The 25672-nt window shown below is 44.5% G+C and overlaps 1 protein-coding gene across 1 annotated transcript in view; it reads right to left on the reverse strand.

Moving 5' to 3' along the window:
* LOC106656257 overlaps window positions 1-12542 on the reverse strand; it is a 156934-nt gene extending 144392 nt beyond the window's left edge. Inside the window, exon 1 of the mRNA XM_014377095.2 lies at window positions 11396-12542. The gene's annotated coding sequence lies outside the window, so the exon portion shown is untranslated. The remainder of the gene's footprint in view (window positions 1-11395) is intronic.
* Window positions 12543-25672: the final 13130 nt, after the last annotated feature.

Below are 25672 nucleotides of genomic sequence, written 5' to 3' on the forward strand. Positions count from 1 at the left end.
CGTGTGTGTGTGTGTGTATGCTGTACAGTTGTCAAACACTGACACGCGGTCATGTTTTATTTAAATTTTTTTCCGAATAAACTCGCGCATCACCGAACTGTGCACGGCAATTTTTCTACGCGCGTTCGTGTTTATTTATATTTTAACGTATACGCGGGTATTTATGCATGGCAGAATTTTTAGGATTACTTTTATATAATGGAGTTTTTGCCGAAACGCGCAGACGACATTTTTCGTACTATCTAATGGGGAGCGCAGAGATGAAATTTATTTCAATCGAAACAAAAACAGAACTCTGCGCGACCGTTCACTTATTGCTGCAGTGGATAATGTATAACATTAGCTTAATTATGCGATATAGTGTACAGGTAGCAAACTTGCAGACTAGCACTCATTCCCCTTCCCAAAAAAAAGGAAAAAAAGCCCCGTACGTTCTAATCTACTCGGCTTAAATAAACATAATCTTTATTAAGTGCATGCGTTTTATAGTTAGCTTCGGAGGATATATAATGGCTTTCCGAGCCTGGAATCTGATTTAATCTTGCTAATCTGGACTTAATCTGAAGTCATGTACAGAGCGAGTGGCTCTCTTTACCCTCCTCCATCCTCGACTTCGAAGCAGCAGCTGTTGTGTGTATGTGTGTGTGTGTGTGTGTGTGCAGCGCACGCGATCCTTTTAATTAATAAATATTAGCGAACTAATCGAGCAGCTCCCCCGACCGAGGCGCAGATACATTAGCTTCTCGCATATAGAGAGTTAGGTCTATCCGCTTTGAAGGGATGGTAGACAACAAGTGAAAAATTCCGCATCCCATCCCATACGAATCCATCCCTTGTATACATCGCGTAAATGCGTAAATGCGCGATGTATACAAGAGCTTGTAATTGAATGAATCCAATATTTATTCAAGTTGAGTTCACTTTCGTTTTGTAGAGTCGTGTCAGAAATGTGATAAATCAAGAGGGATGCCGACAAGAGGTGGAGTGCGCCGTCTTTGTACACGTATACGACGACGTATCGAATGAGTTATAATAATAATAAAGCTCAGGCGGCAGCATCAGCAGAAAAGAAAGAAAAATTGCACGATGGTAAAAAACGCGTGGGTGTATGTATCTGTGTGTGTATGTGTGTATATTATGGTCGAACAAAACACGACAGTACGTACACATAACGCAAGAACGCAGAGTCAAAGAAAAATAAGGCGCAGGAGAAACATATATAATAACGGAAGCGTCGAAAGTAGAAGGCACGAAATAAAACGAAAAACAAAGCCCACACGTGCGCGCACTAGGCGTCATTCGGTGGAAGGAGGTACAGCACTAGCAGAGTCATCTCCGCAGAGCAGGTGATCTGGCGTTTATGTAGCTCCTAGTGTGTGTCCTCGCCTACACACACATGCGAAGCATCATCCTCGCGCAGCAACAGCAACGGCAACAACAACAACAGCAGTGGCTCATCCGCGGAAGAATCAGAGAAAGAGAGGGAGAGAAACAGCAACAGCAGCAGCAGCAGTAGCTTTTCTGCCTAGACTCGCGTGTACGGAGTTGTTTGTTTACAGGCCTTACTTGTGCGCGCCTGTATATAGCTCCGGGTATAGTGTAGTAGGGATATATACGTACGTGTGTACACTGTACAGAGGCATCGCTTGTGTAGTGTTGTAGTACCTATATATGTGGAGTGCAGCAGTACTGCAGTTTCATCGAGGAGAGAGAGAGAGAGAGAGTGCTAAAGGTGAACGAACTCGAGTGCGCAAGTAAGAGTGAGATAGAGAGAGAGAGGGAGAGCTGTAATATATGTATATATCGCATATATACTTTATATTAAAGAGTTCAGTCGCTCTCGCTGTCTCTCTATATATCTCTCGGCTGCTGCTGTTGAGAGCGAGCGACTCTTTTTTCGTTTGTTGCGCGCGCGAGCCTATAACGAAAGGTGCGCAGTACCATACTCGGATGATGATGATGATGATGATAATGATGACGACGACGACGACGATGATGATAACGACGACGATGCGTCGACCCATCAGATAAGTGCATCGATGAATAGATGAGATTGAGATATACGCATGAATAAGCGAGCCCGTATCTATATCTGTGCGAGGTAAAAAATTGAGCAAAGCGGGGGTGCGGGTACGTGCGATAGTCAGCTCTTTTTTCTTTCAACAAGCATGAGGTCGAGTCGCGCTACTACTTTGTATCGTGTGCTGCAAGCGCGTCTGGCGCGTGGTGGTGGTTAATTTTAATGAGAGAAAGAGAAGCCCGCGCGCCTCGTGCCTCGCTAGCGTGTAATGTATTGATTTTTCAACTCAACTAGCCTTTTCTTCTTTCCCGAGAGGGGGAGAGAGAGAGAGAGAGAGTCGATTCACAGCTTAGTTAGCCTTTGCGTTCTCGCGTGGACAAAAAAAAACATACATCCCACAAACAAATCGAGTACGCGCACGAGTGAAAATTTACCGGCGCGCAAAAGCATCGGGCATGTAAAAACGGCCTGTATCAATTAGTTTCGCCGACGCATCTAATGAGCCTGTTACTTTGCCTATACGATACACTTACACAGTACGCACACGGACGTGTAGCGATAAGACATCTTTGAGCCATAAATTAATTCGCCGCTGTTATAGCTGCTGTTCCGCTAGCTTTGGCCTATTCGCTGCATGTAGGCCGCCGCCGTCCCCGCGTGTTATAGTAATACACTAACAACAACAAGCAGCAGACGTGTCTATATAATATCGCATATCTGATTCGAGACGCCGAGCGAACGAGAACGTCTCTGCGTTGCGTCGTCGTTGTTGTTGTGGCGTGCGCGAGCGCCTAATATATAGTTCAGAAAATCACCCAATTAATTACCGATCGTATTATTATAACGTATTGGCCGACTGATATTACATAGTTATTATTATCTCGCGAATAAATCCATCGTGCGAGCTAGCTTTGGCTATTATAATCGATAGAGCTTGCGCGTTATGACTCCTCTATGTAACGCGTCCGTGTTTCGGTGCTGTGCACGCGCGCGCGCGTCTGGTTTTGCTTATACGCGATACGATTACAAAGTGGCAGCCACTCTTACTGATTTATCTGCATACACATTTTCTCGCGAATCGTGCGCGTATATATTTTATATGAAACGCTCGCGAGCTGCTTTTCTGCGTATATCATAACGTATATCTCTCTCTCTCTCTCTCTCTTTCTGTTTCGATGTGCATAAAAGCTCACTTGCACGACTCGATGTTGCGATCGCACGAACGTCGCTAGTCAGCCTTCGCACGCACGCGTCTGTGTACGTGGGTGTTTTTGTGCGCGCAACGCACGCCTCGCTTTTTCCTTTTCTCTGCGCGTTTCTAATCAAAAGTTTTTTAACTACTATCGCGCGTTTACATGGCGAATCTCTTTGAGATATCTCGCGCGCGTTTTTTCGACTGCTTTTGATACTGTTGCATGATTTATGACGTATGATGTGTACGCGCTTTATCCAGAGTGCGCGCATGAAAACAGATGAAAATAAATACAAACACACAAAAGCTCGAACGCGCGCGGGCGTTCTCTGTGTATTATACCGGAGAAACAAAAAATCTGAAAACTCGTATACAAAGGTGCGCGCATCGAAGGTAGCTTCGTTTGAGGATCGTGTTCGCGCGCGCAAAAAAAACTGCGTGCCAACGTATAAACTGCATCGAGACCCAACGCATTAATTCGAGAAGCAAGGTATTATATCGATACGAGCGATTCCTCGCGAGTTTGGCCGTGTCAGTCAAGCGACGTGGGTGGCATTCAATTGGGGTGTGCGAACATTCGAGTTTTCGAGTTTCACTTGAAACAATCGGCGATCAGTCGGGAAAATTCGAGTACCCTAATGTCTTTGGGTATTTTTCTTGAGTATTTGAACTTGCCATCATCGAGAAATAGAAAAAGTCGGCATTCTCCGTTTCGCCTCTGCCGCCAATCACACTAGATGCCCTGTGACTTTCTTCGATCGAGTCGAATTTTTTCGGACCTTTGCACACGTAACACGGCTAAAAGTTGAAAAAGAGTTCCCGAATTTTGCGACGACGTCGTGGTACACGTGACTGAACCACTATAAATAAAATATGATATATTATGTAAAAGCCACATCGCGACGCGCAGTCGTTGAAAAACTCGTTCTCCCAAGAGAGAGAGCACAGTAGTGCGCGCTCGAGAACTCATAAGCGTTTATAAAACAACGTTCAAGGTATTCGAGGTGCTGCTGCTGATGCTGCCAGCACGAGGAACGAGGAAACGAGAGTAAACCCGAGCACGCCTCGAAGATACAGCTACTACCTACCAACTACCCATAGCACGCGCGGCGGCAGCCAATTATGTCAGCGATACGATGGCTGCTGCTGTGCGCGGACCGCGGCGGTATATGGCTATAATACAGCTGGAGAGAGAGCGGCACACGAAAAGTAGATTAAAAGTCGCAGTCGTCGTCTACCGCACGTGCGCTGCTGCAGTTTCTTGATTAAAAAGTTATTTCGACTCTCGAAACAATGAGACGAAATTTAGCTGTATATAATGGGGAACCCACGAGGAATTGCGAGCGCGCACACGAGACGACGACGACGACGAGATTTCAGAGATTCATATAATAAATATAGTCTCGCGATTCCGAATAACGAGACGCTAACTAGAGAAGTATCATTATTCAATGTATATACGAATAGCTCGCTGCATCGGATTCGTATATCGCGTCCGCCGAGCATTGTCACGAAGTGCCGCAACTCGAGGCGATAAATTGTCGCGCGCGTAAATTATATATTTATTATACACCGGTGTTCGCCGTCGAACTCTTTCTTTCCTTTTTTTTTTATTTATTCGACGTTCGAATTTAAGCGGAGCGATCGACGAAACATAAATTCGATACGGTTAAAGCGTGTGTACGACGAGAGTATATGAAGCTGCTCCCTTCCGCGTCCAAGTGAGCTATATAAACTGCGCTGCAGTGCAGAGCGAACGCGGACACCACGAGTGCATGACATAACGCGCGCCGAGTAGCGAGCCGCACCTCCGCCTATATAGCGTGTACACAGCTGCTGCTGCTGCTGCTGTTGTTGCGCTTGTTGCGAACCATGAGAGGCAAAAAAAAAAATAAAACTACGAGACAATAAAAAATCTTCTCTACATAGGAGCGCGCGCATGAGTCACGCATAGATGCAGAGAGCTCGCGCTGCAGTAGTCCCGGCGTATTATATATAGAATATTATATGTAAGAAAACGTGAAAACGTCGCGGTGCACGTAATATCTTAACTCGCTCCGTGCGCGGCAGTGATGGGAGATTTATCACGCAGCTCCGACAAAAAAACTGCGCCTCGAGTCTCGCTGCTCGCGAAATAAGCTAAAAAAGATACATAGTACGTACAAATGGCCTCGTCGCAATGGATTTTTCGCTCGACCATTTCCTCCTTTCATTCTTGTTTTTGGCGTTTTCTGTACGAGGAAGCTCTCTGTGATGGGCCTGACTGCGTAGAACAATTTGGTTTACATATTCCAAATAAAATTAAAATACGAAAGATTAAATTTTAAGCCAATTAATGAACTGGATTATTCTCAAATTTATTTGTTAGATTGATGCAAAAAAACCTCTAAAACTTAATGATGCCTGTAATTAAAAAGGACTCCAAATATGCTTATTGCCATGATGGCTTTGTTTTTTTGGCTTTGGTTAAATTTTTTTTCAGGGTTGAGAAAAAATCAATTTCAAATCAACACAAACACGAGTGGAAAAAAATGGAATAAAAACTCCTGGGCTGAATTATAATTTTCAATTTTTTTTGCTACCGTGGCGCTTACAAGGTAATAACGTAATCATAAAAATGACAAATGTTCTCGTCGTTCAATACGTAATCGACGCGACTTTGAACGTCTTCTTCCCATGTACATGCAGTCTAATCGCGCGAGGCAGCAGTCGTCTCTCTCTCCCTCTTTCGTAGATCGCATTTGTGCGCAGCTGCAACCCACGACAATGGCCTCTTCGTGGCTATAGGATATACACGCGAACCACGAGTCTCTCTCTCCATTCTTATGATATTATACCTGGCGTTTATATATAGATATCCTAGCTATTGAGCGTCGCGCTTAGCGCCCGCTAACTACAAATGTGCAAGTATAGATATAGTTATACAGATCTGTGCGGCGAGTAACGGTAAATAGGTTTTGTGCTCGGGTCAAGCGCGCTCACGTGCACAAGTCTCCGAACGCTATGCTGCAGCACATATACCCACACATACATACACATTAACTATTCGGCAGCATAATAAACGCTGGTGGAAACGTTTTTATGTTTCTATTTTTTTACGACACATTCGCGCTTTTAACGGTGAAAATGATGACGCGCCCTTTTACGCGATGCGGCAATCAAACGAATAAAACATCGACGGCTCCACACACACACACACATACACTACACGAACGACGTAGTCGATCGTCGCACTCGAAGTCACGGTATATTATACACAAGGGAGGCAACGTTTTCTTTTTTTATTTAAGGACTCGCTCTCCTCCGCGCTCTTCTCGATCGATCCGGCGAATTAACTCAGAATGAAGGAGCTGAGCGAGGGGAAAGGACGATATTTGACTTTCAGGATTTCGCGCAAAACGGAGTACGATACTCGCTCGCGAGAAGGAGGAGGAATCCGCGTGTGCGAGCCTCTGCTGCCGGCGTAAGCATCGCGCTCGAGCGAGACACAACTCCTCACTACCTCGCGATGTTCTTTCGCGTCTAGAATCAATATTTGATTCCCCGAACGCACACAGACAGTCTGATCGGTAAATATACCGGCGTTTTTAAATATATATACACATACAGTAACATACAATCGAGAGATAGACACATAAGTAGCCGAGACGTCAAGTTCCACACTTTATGTATGATATACGTAAGACAGATGGGTCGATTGTGTTGATTCCCGCACACACAGCGTATAAGCGCACTGGCGTCTCGCGCGCGCTCGGTGTAAGAACAGGTCGTATAATTCCGAATCACAGTCGTAAAGTTGAAAGATGTGTACTAGCATGATATACGAGGCGGCGGCAGCAGCTACACACACATATACACACACATATCGTAATCATTCGAGTAATGCTCGAGCGAGCGAGCATAAAACTCCATATTCCATTGCGCTCTGGTGTCTGCGTCTGTGCCACTGCACTGCAGCATTCGTAGCGCCGCTGCACACTTGCAGTTAGCCGCATCAACGGCCTATAAACACAAACACAGACCGCGCATAGTACAGGGCCATAGACGCACGCGGACAAACAGAGCAGGTATTTATGCCCTTTGTGAGGGCTAACGCGTTGTACATGTATTGTGTACGGTGTGCCGAGTGCTGCTGCTGCTCATGTAGCTGGTCAGCGCACACTCGTGGATAATAATAAGCAACAGCAACAGACGCACTCGAATACATGATCATGCAAATGACTATAGAGTCATTTCCAAATCGGTATATCGTATGTTATTACGCATGTATACACGCACACGAACGAGCTCTTCGCGGAGAGGATCAGTGGCAACAACACATCGGGTTCTTCGCGGCCTCGAGAGCCATACAGCTCGGCTCTTCCCAATAAGGCTCTTTTCTTCTTCTTCTTACACTCGGAGCTACTCTCATGGCTATATACTACCACATCGCCATCGCGATTCCTTACTTCTTCATTTTTTCTCTCTCTCTCGGTCATTTTTACCTGGCCGTGCGTGAGTAAGTTCGAGTACGCGTATGCGTCACTTTCTGCACGCGGTAGTACACCACTGTGCAACACACAATGCAGAGTTCTTAATTTCTTCTTCTGCCCTCGACACCGCGTGATATCGCGTGCGTACACGACGAAGAGAGTGCGTGGGTGAAAGCGAAAATTCGACGTGGCTGGATCGGCTCGGGTCGGGCGTGTGGCTATATTTACAACTCGACGCAATGACAGTGGTATACACGCACGCGTGCACGCAATCTTATTCGCGTCTCTCTTCGTGCGCGTGTATGTATATCTCCTTAATTAGAGCCACCATATGTGTGTCGCCGAGGTGAGCTAGCTGACCGTGCGATTCGCGGGATGCTAAATGCGCGTCGTACAATCAAGAATACACGCAGTGTATACGCATTCGGCCGTGAACGAGCCCAATTCCGATCGAATGAAATTACTCATCGTTAAAGTAAATGTATTTATTCATAAAATAATACGAACTGCTCCCGCGCGCAGCTGCCGAGTAGACTGCGTGTGTCAGGTAAAAATCAGTATCGAATAGAGCAATATCCTTCCTGCGTCATTTCACGTGTGTGAGTATTTTTTTTCCTTTTACATTCGTCATTGAGAGGAGAAAAAAAATATTGCTAAATAATCGAGTACATGGCTGAGAGATAGACGTCGCTCGATTCGAGCCTGCAAGACTCGTCACCATCATCATGCCTGCACAGTAGAATGGCTCCACGAGGAACGATTTATGGATGTCGATTATCTTGAAAATCGATTCGCCTCCAACCTATATATGTGCGCGCGTATCTCTTTTTGCCAAATTTGCATTTGCTGCTGCTGCGTGGCACGCGGTATATATAACGCAACGAACTGCTGCTGCTCGACTGCGAAGCGCGATTGACATTTTTTTTTTTGGTAAACCTCTTCTTTTTTTTCAATTTCAATCTGTTTGCATTGATGCAGTCGCGAAAGCCTGCAGTCAGCTGCGAACTGTTATAAAATTTAATTATTGACGGATCCACAGTTGCGTCGTACCGTACAAAAATTGGTACGATTTTGAAATTTGTCAGCATGCAATAGTGCGCCTGTGGGTATCTTATTCAACCTGCGGCGTGCACACACACAAACACACACATTCATTTATACGTGGAGTAATCGATTCGCGTAAGCCATGATTACAAACACAAGACCAGCAGATATTGTTGCTCGACGAGAAGATATTTCGTCGAATCCAAAAATGCCCAATGTATGTGTACTTATGTACGCAGATGCACATGTATTTACGGCAGAAAAATAAGAGAAAACGTCGGTGCAATGTGTATATACGGCATTACGTACGTACGTTAACGTACTTTACTCTTCCTTGTATGGGACGAGGCCACCGTGTGCATTATGCAGCAGCAGCCGCCAATCGAGGCGTATGCGCGAGAAAGGAGAAATACTTATGGGAGTAATTTTGCAAATGATTTCGTATACACGCGGCAATCGAAGGAGACAATCGCCGATGTGTTTTTGCTGGGGCAGGTATATTATACAGTCGAACGCGTGAATATATCGAAGCAGCGGTATTGTAATAGACGAAATTGACTCGGGGAATAAAAAAAGAATAAGCTCGAGATGAGCTTTTTTAGTCGAAGACAATGCTCGGGCTGTACGTTACAAAAACGGCAGAGGACTAATATAGACTATTGCGGTATTGTATATTACAAAGTGCGCTTTTGCACTCATCGACGCGGCTTATATTAACGGCGCGACGTATATTATTCCGTGTAACAGCGCAAAAACTCGAGTGTAGCAACACTAGCGCAGCAGCTGCCAATGTTTTTGCTTCAAAATATATATTTTACAATATATATAATATATAGCATCAACGGTGTAACGTACGCCAACGGAAAATATCATATCGTACGCTACGACGGCCAGGACGACGACGACGACGATAACAAGGCATATCGCAAATATACGAGGGCATGTAGAAAATTTAGACGATGCAATGGCCTGTAACACACACACATGCACTCACACAGAGTTATAACTTATTGGAGAAGAAGAACTTGGTCGTGGTCCAGAGCAGCTGCATCGAGCGATATAATACAGAGGAGTCACCGGAATCGTTTTCTCTCTCACTCACAGACTCTCTCTCTCTCTTGCTTGGGCTGCAGCTTATACACAAAGACATCCGCGCGCAGAATACGAGAGCTAACTATACGTAACCAGGCGGATACGTGTGTACATGGACATTAACGATATATCTATATAGGTGTAACAACAAAATATAGCCGCGACCTCCGGAAGCATACCTATAGCTCTATATACGTGCACTCGGCATATAGTGTAATATAAACGTGTGTGTGCACGAGTGAATGTATGCAGTTGTATGTGTACTTGCACTCGCGACGACGTTTCCCGAGGAAACTCGCCCGATATTACACTACACGTTTACGCGGTGCCCATTGTAATACGAGTACCTCTACGTACGCACTCATCGCCGCGACTTTTCCTCGGTGTTTACTCGCGATATTACAGTATTATGAAAATAAATGTTAATGCATGTACATGCGGCGCTGCACGACGATGAGTGATAAGCCATTTTCTTTCTCTTTCTCACTTGACTTTTTTTTCCACTTTTTTTTCAGTTTCTTTACATACGGCTCGAGAACATACATCGACAAGAGACAATTCGATACGTATCTCAGGTTCTTATCGGACTCGCGATAACCGCGGCAATAGCCTGTGACGTTTTTTTTCTTTGGAAAAGTTGCGGCTCGATGTATATGGTCCTTGAAGCGAACGAGTGTCTTTTACATTGTTTCATTAGGTATCAAAGAAAGGTATGTTATGAGCTAACCGAGATTATTAATCGTGTTACTCTCGAGAATACATTCATTTCGAGCTTTTCGAAACAAAAAAACAAAAACAAGAGGAAATCTCGCGATCCGTAAGTATCGCAATGGACCCTCCTACCGCAGGCAGCGGCACTAGCGGCGGCGGCAACGGTTACGCCGAGTCTATTCGACGACTGTAAAACATCGAGGAAAAATCTTTCGCCCAGACTGAATAGAAACAGTTGCTATATACATGGCAAGAAATGAACGACAACTGCTTCCGGCTAAAGGTGTGTGTGTGTGTGTGTGTGTGTGTGTGTGTGTGTAATGTGTATGTGTACGCCGCGAGAGGACAATGCGATGTGAAATAGCAAGCCGATACTCGGTGAGAGGATCGAACGACACCGAACATAATAACACATCGTTATAGGTGATGGACGTTATGATGTAACCGTATTCGAATTTCGAACGCGAATTCAAACTTGGAACGTTACTCACGAAAAACAGATGAAAATCAATAATAATACTTAATATAAAACATCGTTGTAGATGACGGACGTGAGGATGTAACGCATTCGAATTTCGAACGAGAATTCACACTTCGAACGTTACATATGAAAAACAGATGAAGGCCAATAAAATCGATTTAAGGCAGCATCCGTGCAATGTTAGCAATAATATACACGTTATAGATGACGGAGACTCTATGCAAGATGTAACGCATTCGAATTTCGAACGCGAATTCAAACTTCGAACGTTGTACGAAAAACAGATGAAAATCGATAAAACCGATGGATGATACAGCATCCGTGCACGATCCGTTCGTGAAAAGTTATAAAATGTTATCAACACGAAATTCGTTCACACTAACCTCGTTGACGAAGTTGCGGCGGAGTCGTAGACGACGACGGGTGACGACGATGAGCCGGCTACACACTGCTGCGACACGGGCGGCGTAGTAGCTGCTGCTGCAGTACCGAGTATAATATTTAAATAACACAAGAGGTCGATGGACTCTCTTCCTTATTTTTTCTCTCTCTCACTTTACACTGCCGAGCCTGAACCACTATTTTTTATATATCAGTGGCTGTATTTTATATCAATACCACCACGACTCGTGCACACAAACACACAAAATTGCAGAAGAAGAAGAAGAAGAAGAAGCAGCAGCACAGACACAGAGAGAAGCACTGTTTGGGCCCTCGCACTTGTCAAAACAAACGACGCGCGGCGAAAAAAAAGGCCGAACGACACAGCTTCGAACTGTATAGGACACTGGTGGCACTCGCGGCGGCGCGTGCTATGCGACGACGAGCCAAGGGTTAGGCTGGTCCATTCACACTAGCAGCAACGGCAGCTTCCACTAGCTGCACAACGACGGGAGCCGCTGAGGCTCCCTCGCCGAACACTGGGGCAACAGCCCCCTTTTTTCTGTATTTCGCTTTTTTAGCTGTTGATGCTGCGACGATAACGACTATGGTGACGACGATGCGAGAGCCAATTTAGGCTCTGGCCCTCTGTTACTCCGGGCGAGCGCACCGCTCGCGGCACACAGAGATAGAGAGAAGCGGCTGCTCTCCGTCAGAGCGAGCACAAACAAAAACAACAACAACAACGACAACACTTATTTTTCTCCTCCTTGGCTTTTTTTTGTGCAACACTCGCGCACGCAAAAACACACGGGACAAAGACACGGACTCACGTGGGGGGTATACGACTGGGACCTTGCAACGGGAGAGCGAGAGTGGACACTTTTCGCGGGGGAGTAACAATACGTAAAATGTACACCACAACCGAGTACTACGATTGTACGTATCGGGCGCGCGTGCTGCGTTGCACAAACGTCGATTGACCGGCACTTGCACACACACACACACTCAACAAACAACTACACTCACGGAGGGCACGCACAACACTCGCGAGTAAATATCTATATAGTTATGAATATAGAAATATGTATATTCGCGTATGGGTAAGGTATAAAGCGACGAAAGCGCCGCCCCGACAGGCTCTCGACTCGCGGGCGTACTCGGACGACTGAATCTGCTCTCCGCTCTGGCGTTTGGCACAGGCCAAAAGTCTGCGCCTCCGTGTGTGTGTGTGTGTGCGCAAAAGGGGAAGAGGGAGGGGAAGCGTCTGCGCGCAAGAGAGCCAGAGAGACTCGGCTCGGCTCTCCCGTGGCTATAGCAGTTGTCGGCGGTGGCGGCGGCCGATGGCAGCGCTACGCTCGCGAACTGCACTAGTAGCAGCAGCAGCAGTGTGCAGGCGAAAATACTACTTATGCTGTGTTAGGGTGGGGAGGACTCGTCGCGTATATATATATGAACACACGCCGTCGGCGTCGTCGTCGAGTCAGTGTCTCTCAGCCGGCGGAGCCGATTTTTGCACAACACGCACACACACACACATCACGACATTGGTATGGTATATATAGTGGCTGTGTTGCTCTTCGCTCGGCTCATGGTATATATCCCAGTGCAAGTGTACTTTGCCCAATAGGTACTGGTGCTGCGCCATGGCGAAGGGAGAGTCAGAGCGACACTGGCGCGCATACATATAGCAGGCTATATAGCATAAAGCCAGAGCGAGAGAGAGAACGTGTGCTGCGGGGGAGGAACGGGCGCGCGTGTCTGCAGACTTCGATTTTTTAGCACCGCGCTACCTACTACTACCACTACTACTACTCTCTGCCCGAGCGCTGCGTATTATAGTGCGCACGGAGAGTAAAGAGCGAGAAGCTGCGCCGTATATAACGCCGCGCTCTGTGTAGTCCCTCTGTAGTGGTGATGCTGCGCTCTTTATTGCACACACACACATGACTCCTTTCTCGTACATGTGTGCGTTTCTCGCCATGCATTCATTTGCTTATATATGTATGCGCGCGAGTGCAAGGGAGAGAAAGAGAGACCGTATCGATGCGCCAACTTGAAACTTCTTCTTGAAAAGCTGCTGCGTGCAGTGCACAGCACACTTCTGCTCGGTGCTCTGCATGCGACGACGACCAAGACCCTTTGCTCATAATATACAATCGTCTGTGCCGCTGAGTGTCGAGCTCCTTATTCGCCGCGTGCACAGCTTCGGATGCTGCTCCGAAACAGCAGCAGCAGCAGCACAGAACAGTGGCGGCATAGCGGCCTTGACTCGTGACGCTTCTTTGCTCCCTATTATATATACACATAACACATCGGGCACGAGGCACGACGAGCTGCTTTCTGCGCTCGATTCTTTGTTTATACGGGGGCTGTTGCCGCTGCTGTATTGGAGCACAGTCGTGTTTCGATTTCTAACGCGCGTTATGTATAAAATATACCTACGGAGACATGTATTAGGCACCAAGACGCAGCCAGAGAGAAACGTACATTTTATCTATGTGTGTGTGTGTACGTATCTGTAAACTTTACGCAAAATTTGTGCTCCCCGTTGCCATAATACTAATACATCTATAGGATGTATGAAGCTGCTTGTGTGCAGCTACAGCGAAGCAGGATCGATGCTCTCGCCACAACCACCGCTGCTGCTGCTGCTGCTGGCGAAAACTCGTCGTTATACTTACTCGACGTAGTACAGTTGTATCCATTTGTGCGAATATGTCCGATTGTAACTTTATTATAAACTCGTTCAACCGAGTATTAGTGACTGTAAATAGCGCGTATTGGGTTTTTCTTTTCTCTCTCTCTCTCTCTCTTCCAAACTCATACACTCATTACTTTGATCAAAAATAGATTTCGCGTAAGTTGCGACATTGCACCGTGGCGTTGATGACTTTCAACGAGATACAACGAGATTCCGATGATTGAATTGCCTCACATTTCGATGTTATTTTTGGTCATCCTCGTGTGTTTATGTGTGTACTTATAGGAACGCGATGACGATTCGTCGTCGACGATAATCAGTAATACGATCTCGTAAATCGATCCTATCATCCCGAATGATTATCTCGAGCTTTTAATCGTCCCGGAGTCCAGTTCCGGACCCATGGCTGTCACGCCCCGCATTTTACTATCTCAATTGTATTTATACGTGTATATCCGCAGTTGTTCGAAATGATCGTGATCGCACTTATATACAAGCTCGTATGAGTACTATGGGCTAATCGTTCAGCGTAATCGATGTAATTTTAACTTGTTTTTCTTTTCACGTCGATTGCGTGTATACCGATGTAATAAGTATGTAAATGGGAAAACGGGTGTGTACGATATATATTATTATCAAAAAGCGATATATTTCTTAAATGTTGCGTCAATGTCAATGGGCGACGATTCGATTTCGATCCGTTTTGACGACGAGATAAAAGGTGTAAAAGTGAACTCGATCGACCCGTGGCCTTTTTTCCATTCAAATAGATATATCTCGAATCTGCATCGCGTGTTCAGCGGAGAATATAATTGTATACTCTAAAGAGAAAACGCCGACAAGTAAAAAAAAATAGCGAGTCGACCTAATTGAATATCAAATTTGATCATCTAAAAATTCAATAATATCGACCGGGAGAGGTGTACACAGCTCTCTCGAACTAACTCACACCCACGCAGACACATGTCCGCGGGGGCAATATTGCGAAAATTAATAATCCACAGCGCGACGGATCACGAGCGTGACATCGTATTATATGTTATGACATTACGTAGCCAGGCGAGGCCTTCGGATTCGCGTCCGCGCCACGATGCTTCGGATTGAAAAAAGTCATGATAATACGCCGAACGAGCTGTATGCACAGCATAATATCTGTACACCAGCTCGATGTATTTAATACGAAAAATGGAAAACGCGTTAGTCTCGCTTCTTTTTTTGAGGGGAGAATATGTAACGTTATGAATTATTGACGCTCGAGCGAGGACGATACGCGACGAGGGGCGCAGCGCAATTTTAGCCGTAACCGTATGCAATAGTTGTATACGTATAATGCGAGGCAAGGTCAGAACATCCCAGGCGCGACGATGCTTATTTTATCATCAATAATAATTGCAATTGGATCGTCGCGTCTTGCCCGAGTCGATATATACGTATATTAACGAGTTACATCGCTCCAGTCTCTATTTTACAGCTTCTCTCTCTCTTCTCGTTTACTACATCTAGACAGAGTGCAGAGAGAGAGAGAGAGAGAGACTACCGAGTCAACTCACCTCGTTCTATTATGCGCTCGGTCGCTTACACGTATACGCTACATTACATATACAGTACTAGGCTATTATACACGCGGGCCCGCCAGAGCTGCAAGCTGGGTCAAATTTTGCTTCCATGCATGTATATCGGCGTGCATGTGTAAAGTTGCCACACGTACACAACACACATATGCACAACTTATTTAGTTCACAACGTTGCGCCTCGTCTTTGTGTGTAGCGCGAGCGCGAAAACGAAGCTCATTCTGACCCGGCTACGCTGCCGATGTTGTACAGCATAACAACACGACGATATAACGTCGGGGGAGGGCAGCTGTATCAGACTCGACCTCGTGGTCCATTATATACGCGAGTGTGTGCCTGAACGCTTTCTTTTCCTCCTCGTTTATAAACATATACAGTGCGCAGTTACCAGCGTCGCTTTTTTTTTGCAAGTCGGGCACGAAGCGAGATATCTCGCACTTGCCGGCTCTGCACTTTTAATTTTGTTCTCTCTCTCTTCCTCTCTCTTGGTTGCGGCTCCGTTTTTCGCAGCTCCCCCGGAGCTCTCTCCGCCGTATAACAGCGAGCCGACGATGTGCATTTCTTGCTGCGTTATATTACGGCGCACGGTAATGATACACACGAGCGCTCCGAGCCGCCACCACCGCTGCTGCTTCTTCTTCTTCTGCCTCATTAGGAGAATTTAACGCGTATACAGATATATCTATACTGCACTCGCTTATAGCCGAGCTAAGAGATATCGCTTCGTCGAGTGCCTGCATCTATTAGAGCAATGATAATATACCTATGTTTGGACGAGGATAACTGTGCGCCGTCCGAGCTCGTGCACGAGTCCGACGAAATAATATAATTTGCTTCTTGTGTTTTTTTGTTCTTGTCGTTTTGTACAGCCGTGGTCGAGTCTAATAGGATTTAATGTGCGCTATATAGGCTCGACGTAGTTATACTCCAACTCAAGACGCGACTGCACTGCATAGCTTATTATGTTATGGTAATAAGCTAGGCAATCGGACATAATAGACGAACGATGAAGGGCTGCGAGCAATGTGTGAAAATGCATACGTGTGAATCGATGCGTCGATGACGTGCGGTCGTCGTCGTGCTTATACAGAGACGAGTTTTCGAATAATTTGGCCGGTAAAAGGAGACGAGCGATCGAGACACGTTGAATGGATTATCGAGGCAAACCGTAGTAAAATATACTAAATTTTGTCACAAAATATTAGGTGCAGCCGCGAATTCTCGGCAGCATTTGATTTTTCAATCGATTTCCCAACGACATGGCTCTTGTACGAGTCATCGCTTGCGTCAGTCTATATAGATAGATAATGTACAGCCTTATTTATGTGGTAAATAAGTAAACGATACATGTAATAATAAGCGCGACACATTTAGTGTGACTTTTAAATTTTGTCGGTGGATACCGATGGATACGGGTCAAGCGAACATCGAGCCTACATGCCGCGTCTGTGTGCGATGATTTAAACAGGGTCCCTGCGGAGAAACGCGACCCCGACGAAAAATTCACTCCTCTGCGGACCGCGAGCACGGAGAAAAATGTCAAATCACGACGATCCGTTTTTTGTGTACGTTAATATACGATACGAGCCGATCGCTCGCTACTCTCGCCCTGCGAACGATCCAATTTTTTCACCTCTCTCTCCTCTCGTCCCGTCCCTCTACATCTTTGTACGTACGTCGAACTCGGCGCATGGACTTTCACCCACGTTATAAATGCATACGTTGTACAAGAGTCGGCGGTGGACCTCTGGCCGCGCCGAGCGGTAGTACCACATATACAATACACAACGTGTAGCCGAAGCTTTCGCCCACGCGCGCTATCGATAGGAAACGATCTCGTCGAGTTGGAGCGCGACGGCGGCATTATGTACTTATAAACAGCGGCAACACATCTGTATAGGAACAACGTAGAGAAGTCGACTCTCGATCCGTATATAGGTCGCGCGCGCACAATGAGTATATAGTATGGCGATGGCCGCGTGCGCTCAGCTGCAGCTTTTATATATGTGTTAGTGTGTACGCATATGTATATTTGTCGGTGCGAAGCTATTTTCGTACATTCGTATCTATCGTAACGCGCACAGAGCGAGCGAGTGTTTATACGCGTCGAGGCGCGAGCATACGTGCATATATATCTACGAATTGCATCCGAGTTTAATAGGTATATAGAGTCGAGCAGTCGCAGTTGCACGGCTATAGAGAAATCGTATACCAACGCACATGCAGCATCTGGCCTGCTCCAACCATAGCCGCGAGTAGTGTATAATGGTATTATATAGATACTGCGCGCGGAGGCCGCTCGCGCCGACGTTCGTTCGTCGCTTGTGTTTGATGTACGCGTTATATTCTCGCAAGGCTGCGTCGTGCGTGCGTAACATTGAATTTAGCCGATCCGTATGGTTAAACTAAAGTAAGGTTGACTTTGCGTTTACGCGATTTTTGACGCAGCTTTCATGCAGAGGTCCTTAGTATAGCTCTGCTGGAGAAATGCACGCGTTTTTTTCGATAGTGTAAAACTGTGTCACGTACTATGGCGCTATGTAATACTTATCGAAGCATCTCTCGTGTGAGTGTGACACGAAATAATGATAATATTTATAAACTCGTTGGAGCAGATCGTCGAGTCGCCGCGACTGTCCGCTATATAACACGGGGCACGCGCTCTCGCCTCGTCAGCAGCAGCAGCGGTAAAACAGGCGTTAAATACCCGCTGATTAGTCGATGATGTTTATAAATACGTTAATTCGAGACCTTTAAATCAATCGACATCTGACATGTTTACATGTAGCAGGCCGCTTAGCTACCGCCTGCGTGATTCGACGTTATTAAATCGTGGCAGCGTCGACGTGCGTGTAACCTTGAAAAAACACCGGAGCTTTCTCTCACGCTCGTGGTATACGCGACATGTGTACGTTTCTATGTAATATAATGTAATACTTGAGAGACTCTGTTCATAGCCGATTCGCGATCGAAGAAGCGACTATGAAGTTTTCTATGAATTTGACAGTAAATATCGCTCTTTACGAGACTCTAACTCTTTGAAAATCTTTTTAAAACTCTCCCCGCGTACTTGTGTTTATTATTCGTACACCGGACGATATCGGCAAAGTTACGCTTCGAGACCCGCAAACGTATTACAAAATGACGCGAGCTCGAACAATGGCTCTATATACACTTCTATTACTCGAGTGTGTGTGTGTGTGTGTGTGTGTGTGTGCAATGCGTTACAAGCGAGCTATTACAGTCTACTCGAGATGCTCGAGTCTATGTATGTGCTCGCGCTTATATACACGACGCGGGGTCGTCGACATTCGCCGCGGAGATGAATCGTTCGGCGTCGCATTAGCTGCTACGGCGCATCTGCTGACTAATGATTATCGAATCCTTAGCGAGGCAAGCCTTCGAGCTGGCTATTTTCAGCAGCGGACAAACGTCGTCGTGTTATCTCTCTCCTTCTCTGTTTCTCGCTTTTCTCTCTTGATCGAGCTCCGACTCGAGACTGACGTTGTAGATTAAGCTTACAATATAAACGATCCGTACGAGAGTTTCGGCGAGATCGAGTGCGAGATCGTTTATTTGAATGAAAATCGCCGGCTTTAACCTACAACTTATTTTAAAGGCGAAAAATTCCTTGGACACCTAGGAGGCAGGTACCTTTCGCGCCATAGTGCGGGGTGGCAAATTTTTTAATAAATATCAAAATTTTCATTATACATACAAAGATCTATTTTGGTGGATTTGATGTTGCATGTTGGGAGTTGTTTTTTTTTAACTATTTAGTTTTAGAAGACTAAAAATATTCCTCGAAAAAGTCGTCGACAAGGTAGAATTTGAAAAAAGTTTTATACTGTATACTGAATAGTTCTAAAGAGACACATAAATGTAATTTATAATACAAAAAGTGGACGTCGATATCGACACACGTAGGTCCTCGCCATTGCACATTGCCACTCGGTACAGTACAAGTTCACATCAGAGCTCGTATATAAGAGCCATCAAAGCCAACAGGCAGCTTGATCAAAAAGCATCGACTCTCGTACATAGTTCATTTATATTAATGCACGTTGACTCGGTTAATTTGCCGTCGGCTCAATCAATTATACCCTCGACGGTCATTTTGACATGAGCATGAATGAGGGTCTCGAAAATTTGACAGAATCGCTCGATTGGCTCTTTTATTTTCCTACGTTAGTATACAGCACGAATCTGCTCTTCATCGGAAGCAAAAACAAACGCGTTGTGGCTTACGATACATATACGCACATATTTCTCATGATTATTACGGTCCTCCGAACGAGTTTTACGTACCATCGATGGCAAAATTAATAAACTCGCGTTATGGTAAACGAATCGCTTATTAGAGGGAATTAGAGTTTGAGGTTTTTCAATTTTCTCGAATGTTCATTACGTATTGTACGTATGAGTATATAGAAGCGAGCAAGGTCTCGATTGGGGTGCCCGAATAAATATACGTAAGCGAGCTAGATAGCGTAAACCCGCAGATGCGCACGATGTTAAGCTAAAGCCTGGGTATGGACTGCTTTTACGCAGATACACGCAAACGACAACGCGATCGCAAAGAGTTGCAGAGAGAAACAAACAGAGAAGCTGAACCCGCACGCATAGGCCAAATTTACTATACGCATGTAAATCCGAGAGAGAGAATGAGACGGAGAGAGTCGGAAAGCTTATCTAGTGAACTTGCAGGGGACTCCGTTATAGTTATCATCACAAAGCTTCCCTCGTTTCGCACATATGTGTAAGTGCGCGTGTGAGTGTGCTCAGAGAATGAAGGGCAGAGAGGGGGTGCGTGGCACGAAAGAGGGACCATATATACAGACGTATATCTCGCCGTTGAAAAACAATGACCTCCATAAATTAAGAGATATGCACGTACACTCGCGAAACGAGGGGGTCGAGAGAGGGTCTGTTGTGCTATACTGTACATGTACATAGTGCTCGCGTACGCGCAGAAAGGGTTGAACTATTCCCGTCCCGGTGTGTGCGAGCATATAGCTCGGCAGCAGGGCCATTTTCCGCTCTCGTGCATCGTCGCGCGAATTTGTCCACCCGCGCGCGCGGGACCAGATGACGGATGCCCTCAGGGGTACACCGGTGTAATAGCTTCTTCTTCTTTGCGCCTTACTTGCGTTCGCAAACCTTGAGATGTTTCTCTGCGAACGATATCCTCTCTAAACGCGTTGGCATGTAAAAGCGGCGACGACGACATAGAGCTAAGACGCTGAGTACGCATGCATGTATAGTTACGCGTATTTGCTGTTTGCCCAGTAACCATTAGGCGTAATTCTGCTTTAGCTGCTTGAGTAAATGTGCGAAAGAAGTTGCAAGGAGAGATCATGCGCTCGTCGAGCTACCGCATAATTGATCCATATTCATTATAGAACACGCCTATCACCCCGTGGGGCAAAATTGTTTAGTTTCTAATTTGGTGTTTTGTTTTAAAACCAAACATGAAAATTGAAAAAAATAAAAAAAAAATCAGCTGCTAATTAAAAAAACTAGAAATCTGAAATCACAAAGTAAAAGTCGAAACAAGAAAAAAAATCTAGAAAAAGAAAAGTCAGAAAATCTCAACACAAGCATCGATGTTTTACATCTGTTGCATAATCGATGAGTGCTTACTCTTAAAATCGTTCCCTCTCATTGAGTTTAGTAATCATTTTGAAGTATTTAAATTTAGAAGGCCAACAACTTCCTCGAAGTAATCGTCGCCAAGTTAGAATTTTAAATTATTTCAAATATTGTAAGGATAAACATGTAAATCGGTATCTTCATTGAAAACAATATGATTCTTATAATGATTTTGACATATTCTCCCGACACACCGATCATGTTTATAGTAAAAACAAATTAGTTTGAATTTTGTCTTTCCCTGTGAAACAAGTCATAATATCGAACAGATAGATTTTACTCATTTAATTTCGGTGCCAATAAATAGAAAGATCTATCGTTTAAAATGGATAAAAGTGAAGAGAAAATTGAAGAAATTGTCTCAAACGATAATTTAAGTGAACATGACATTGTTGTCTCGGACGACAAACAAAAATTTGATGATATCTGTCAGAAGGCACTAACGCTAGAATCGAGCACAATAACACACGGAGATAAAATTCACAATGATCAGAAAAATTTTGCATGCGATAAGTGCGAAAAGAAATTTGAGTTTCGAAGTCATATGAATAGACATCAAATATCGGTACACAAAAACCAAAAAGATTTTGCATGTGACAGTTGCGAGAAAAAATTTGTGAAAAAATCGAGTTTGCTTACGCACCAAAAATTAGCACACAAAGATCGCGAAGATTACTCATGCAATAAGTGCGAGAGAAAATTTGAAAATAAATTAACTTTACTCAAGCACAAAAAAATATTCCACGAAGTTTTCAAAAATTATTTATGTGAAAAGTGCGCCAAGAGATTTGGAAATAAACAAAGTTTGCTCGTACACGTAAAGACAGTGCACGATAAGTGCGACAAGAAATGCGAACAAAATTCGATAACGATAAGACATAAAAAAACAGTACATGACGGTCGTAAAAGTTTCGTCTGTGATGAGTGCGAGGAAAAATTTGGACAAAAATCGGATTTGATCAGGCATCGAAAGACAGTTCGCGAAGGTCGCAAAGATTACGCATGCGAAAAATGCGAGAAAAAATATGGGCAAAAAACACATTTGCTTTGCCACATTGCAACAGTCCATGAAGGTCGAAAAGATTTCGCATGCAACCAGTGCGAGAAAAAGTTTGGACAAAAACCTCATTTGCTTCTCCACCAAAAGACAATCCACAAAAATGGGAAAGATTACGTATGTGACAAATGCGAAAAGAAATTTACGCAAAAAGGAAATTTGCTAAGCCATCTGAAGACAATACATGAAAGTCGCAAAGATTATGCATGCGGCTACTGCGAAAAAAAATTTGGACGTAAATATAATTTACTCTTTCACATAAATGCAGTCCATGAGTCTCACAAAGATTTCATGTGTGACAAGTGCGAGAAGAAGTTTGGACATAAACTGCACTTTCTCAATCATCTAATGACAGTCCATGAAGGTCGCCAAGATTTTGCATGCAATCAGTGCGAGAAGAAATTTGGGGTTAAAAACAATTTGACAAGACACAAAAAGACAATACACGAAGGTCAGAAAAATTTTGCGTGCGACTATTGCGAGAAGAAATTCGGACAGAAAGGACATTTGCTTTTTCACCAAAAGACGGTACATGAACGTCGCAAAGATTACGGATGTGAAAAATGCGAAAAAAAATTTGGACATAAATCAGATTTGACGAAGCACCATAGAGAAGTACACGAAGGACGCAAAGATTTTGCATGCAACCAGTGCGAAAAAAAATTTGGACGTAAAGGCAGTATGGTGATTCACCAAAAAATAGTTCATGAAGGTCGAAAAGATTTTGCATGCGATCAGTGCGAAAAAAAATTTGGACAAAAAGTCCGTTTGCTTAAACACAAATTGACAGTGCACGAAAGTCGCAAAGATTAAGAATGCTTTGAGTTGCGAGAAGAAATGATGATAACGATATGCTCTTAAAAATTTAATAAAACCATCGTTCCTTTATACATTTCTTCAAAAATTTGTTCAAGTCCCCATAATTGTTTTAAAATTGTGTGTGCGGCAAAAGAAAGTCGGGTATTTTTTTAATTCATCACTATGCATATACGGCTTGGGTGTAAGAATCGTTTGCATATTATGTACTCATCATACAAGCCAACGCATCTCGAAGATTGAATCGTTCGCCTATATATTAAAGCGCAAAGCCGGAGGGGTTGGTTTGGTACTGGCATAGATCTGATTCGTACCCATAGTATTTTACACATGCCGCTGGGACGACGATCTTCTCTTGCGTTATACATCTTGCTTCCCGAATAATCGACTCAACGCGGATCAGCTATATAAATGTGTGTTGAATGCCTGACGATCTGTCTGTGCGCGTCCACATCACTGCTAGCGAATACTGCGTCAGAAACCGCACAGCTAAAGTCTGTCTCGCTTCGATCTCGAGAGTGTAGGTATATACAACCCGTGCCGAGGGAAGTTTGAGCGCGGGATGGAGCCGGCCAATGATAAATGCAAATCGGCCCGTGTAGGCTCTCACGCCACGGGAATCCATCAATGCGCGCAAGCCTATTTGTTGGTTTATGGTAGACGCGTTTATGTATGTGCATAATTGTGGATGATTCTCTGACGAGTCGAGTGGGCTAAAAAATTTCTTCCCTGAGATACGAAGTGTACGAATTTAATCTGAACATGAGCTAAAACTTGATTGCAAAGTCAGCGAGTATCAACAAGGTTAATTGAATTTAATAAACTGGTCTCAAATTTATTTATTTTAATTTAAAATTAATGTGTTAATACTGATTTATTTTTTGCGTTTATCGCTCAAAAAATGTGTGGAAATTCAATTACATTCAAAGCCAGCCATCACCACAAGATGGCGAGTACCTATATCTGTAAATCTGCAAGTGACAAAGTGAATATAATCGTATGAGATAAAGCATATAAACCTTTGTAATTTGATAGGTATTTTATTAATGTCTCGATATAGGTCGCTTGTGAATCGAAGCAATGGAGAGCAGGTGGGTTTGAACTGCGGAATTGAACAAATGCGCAAAGACTCCGAGATAGATCTTTCGTTTTGTGTGCTTGTTAGGCACTTATTGTATTGGCGGATTGTCGGAGTATAAGACATCTTGATGACATTAATGGTAGCACTCCCAATATTCTCTATTACATGCATGATTTAATTTTTTAAATTATTCGTCAACATTCCCGCGAACGATTTATGAAAATAGAACATGAAGTCTTGAGCCCAAGGTAGTTCAATATTGCAATAACATATTTTCGTCATGAAATTCAGATCATTATAGAGTGAACTCCGTCGAGTTGAGTGGGCTAAAAAAGGCTATCAAATGGCACGATCTACATAATTTGGTCGCCCTGGAAGCAGAAAAATATCGCAATAAACTCAGAGGTAAAAACGTATTATAGTCCAGTGTTAATAAGCTGGAATTAAGATATGTTTTTACGCCTGAGTTTGTTTACCTTTTTGCGCTGGGATGACGACTGGTTCTCGCTCGAAAAATGAGTCGAAACTTTATTGAAGAGTTAGGACTCTCAACGCTGGCAATGAAATAATATCCCCCGATCGAGTTGAAATTGTTCAAATTGATGAGCTAATGATAATAAATTATTCAAACAGTAAGTTTTTGTTTCAATTATCAAGCCACGAATGGATTAATCGAAGCATCGTCAGCTGCATGAAACGTATACACGACCATGTTGTATCTGTTTAATATGGCCAAAATTTTATTGCCGTTGTGCACTCGAAACGCATGGCTGCTGCCGCCACGGCTAGTGGTCGCGAGGGTGAATATTTAACGAGCTTATCGCGAGCGAAAATCGATTCGACTTGTATCCAGCACTGCAGCTCGATCACGCCACTCCGCCGCCACCGCCACCCAAGCTCGTATTATATACGCGAGGTATGAAAATCATTAATCGAGTCCTTTCCTCGCCTCGACAAAAAGACAACAACACACGAGGCACGTTGTATGTAAGTAATGCCGAGCTTTGGCGTAGGAAAAAGTCATTGTCGACCGCCTCCCCCGAATGCCTCGGCGCGCGGACGTGTAACGTCGTGATCGGCGCCTGCACACGAGCAACGCACATGTACACGCGTGTCTTGTTATACTCCAAGTCCTATATGTGAGCCAGCTAGAGTATGGAAGCTGCTGAGAGATCGAGAGTCGCGCAAAGCAGCATCATCAATCTTTTCTCGAGCTTTCGCTAATACTCGCGCGTATGCTTCTGTGGGTGTGTACGTGCATCGTTCGGGGTGAAGAAAAATGACGCCAATAATGGGAAGCGAGAAGTACAAGACGACGTACACGAGAGTGGGCAGTGGCTCCACACATTTATATGGCCGACTCGACTGAAAAATATTCTTACTACTGACATGAAAAT

This window comes from Trichogramma pretiosum, unplaced genomic scaffold (assembly GCF_000599845.2).
Source record: "Trichogramma pretiosum strain Unisexual culture from Peru unplaced genomic scaffold, Tpre_2.0 scaffold40, whole genome shotgun sequence".
NCBI lineage: Eukaryota > Metazoa > Arthropoda > Insecta > Hymenoptera > Trichogrammatidae > Trichogramma > Trichogramma pretiosum.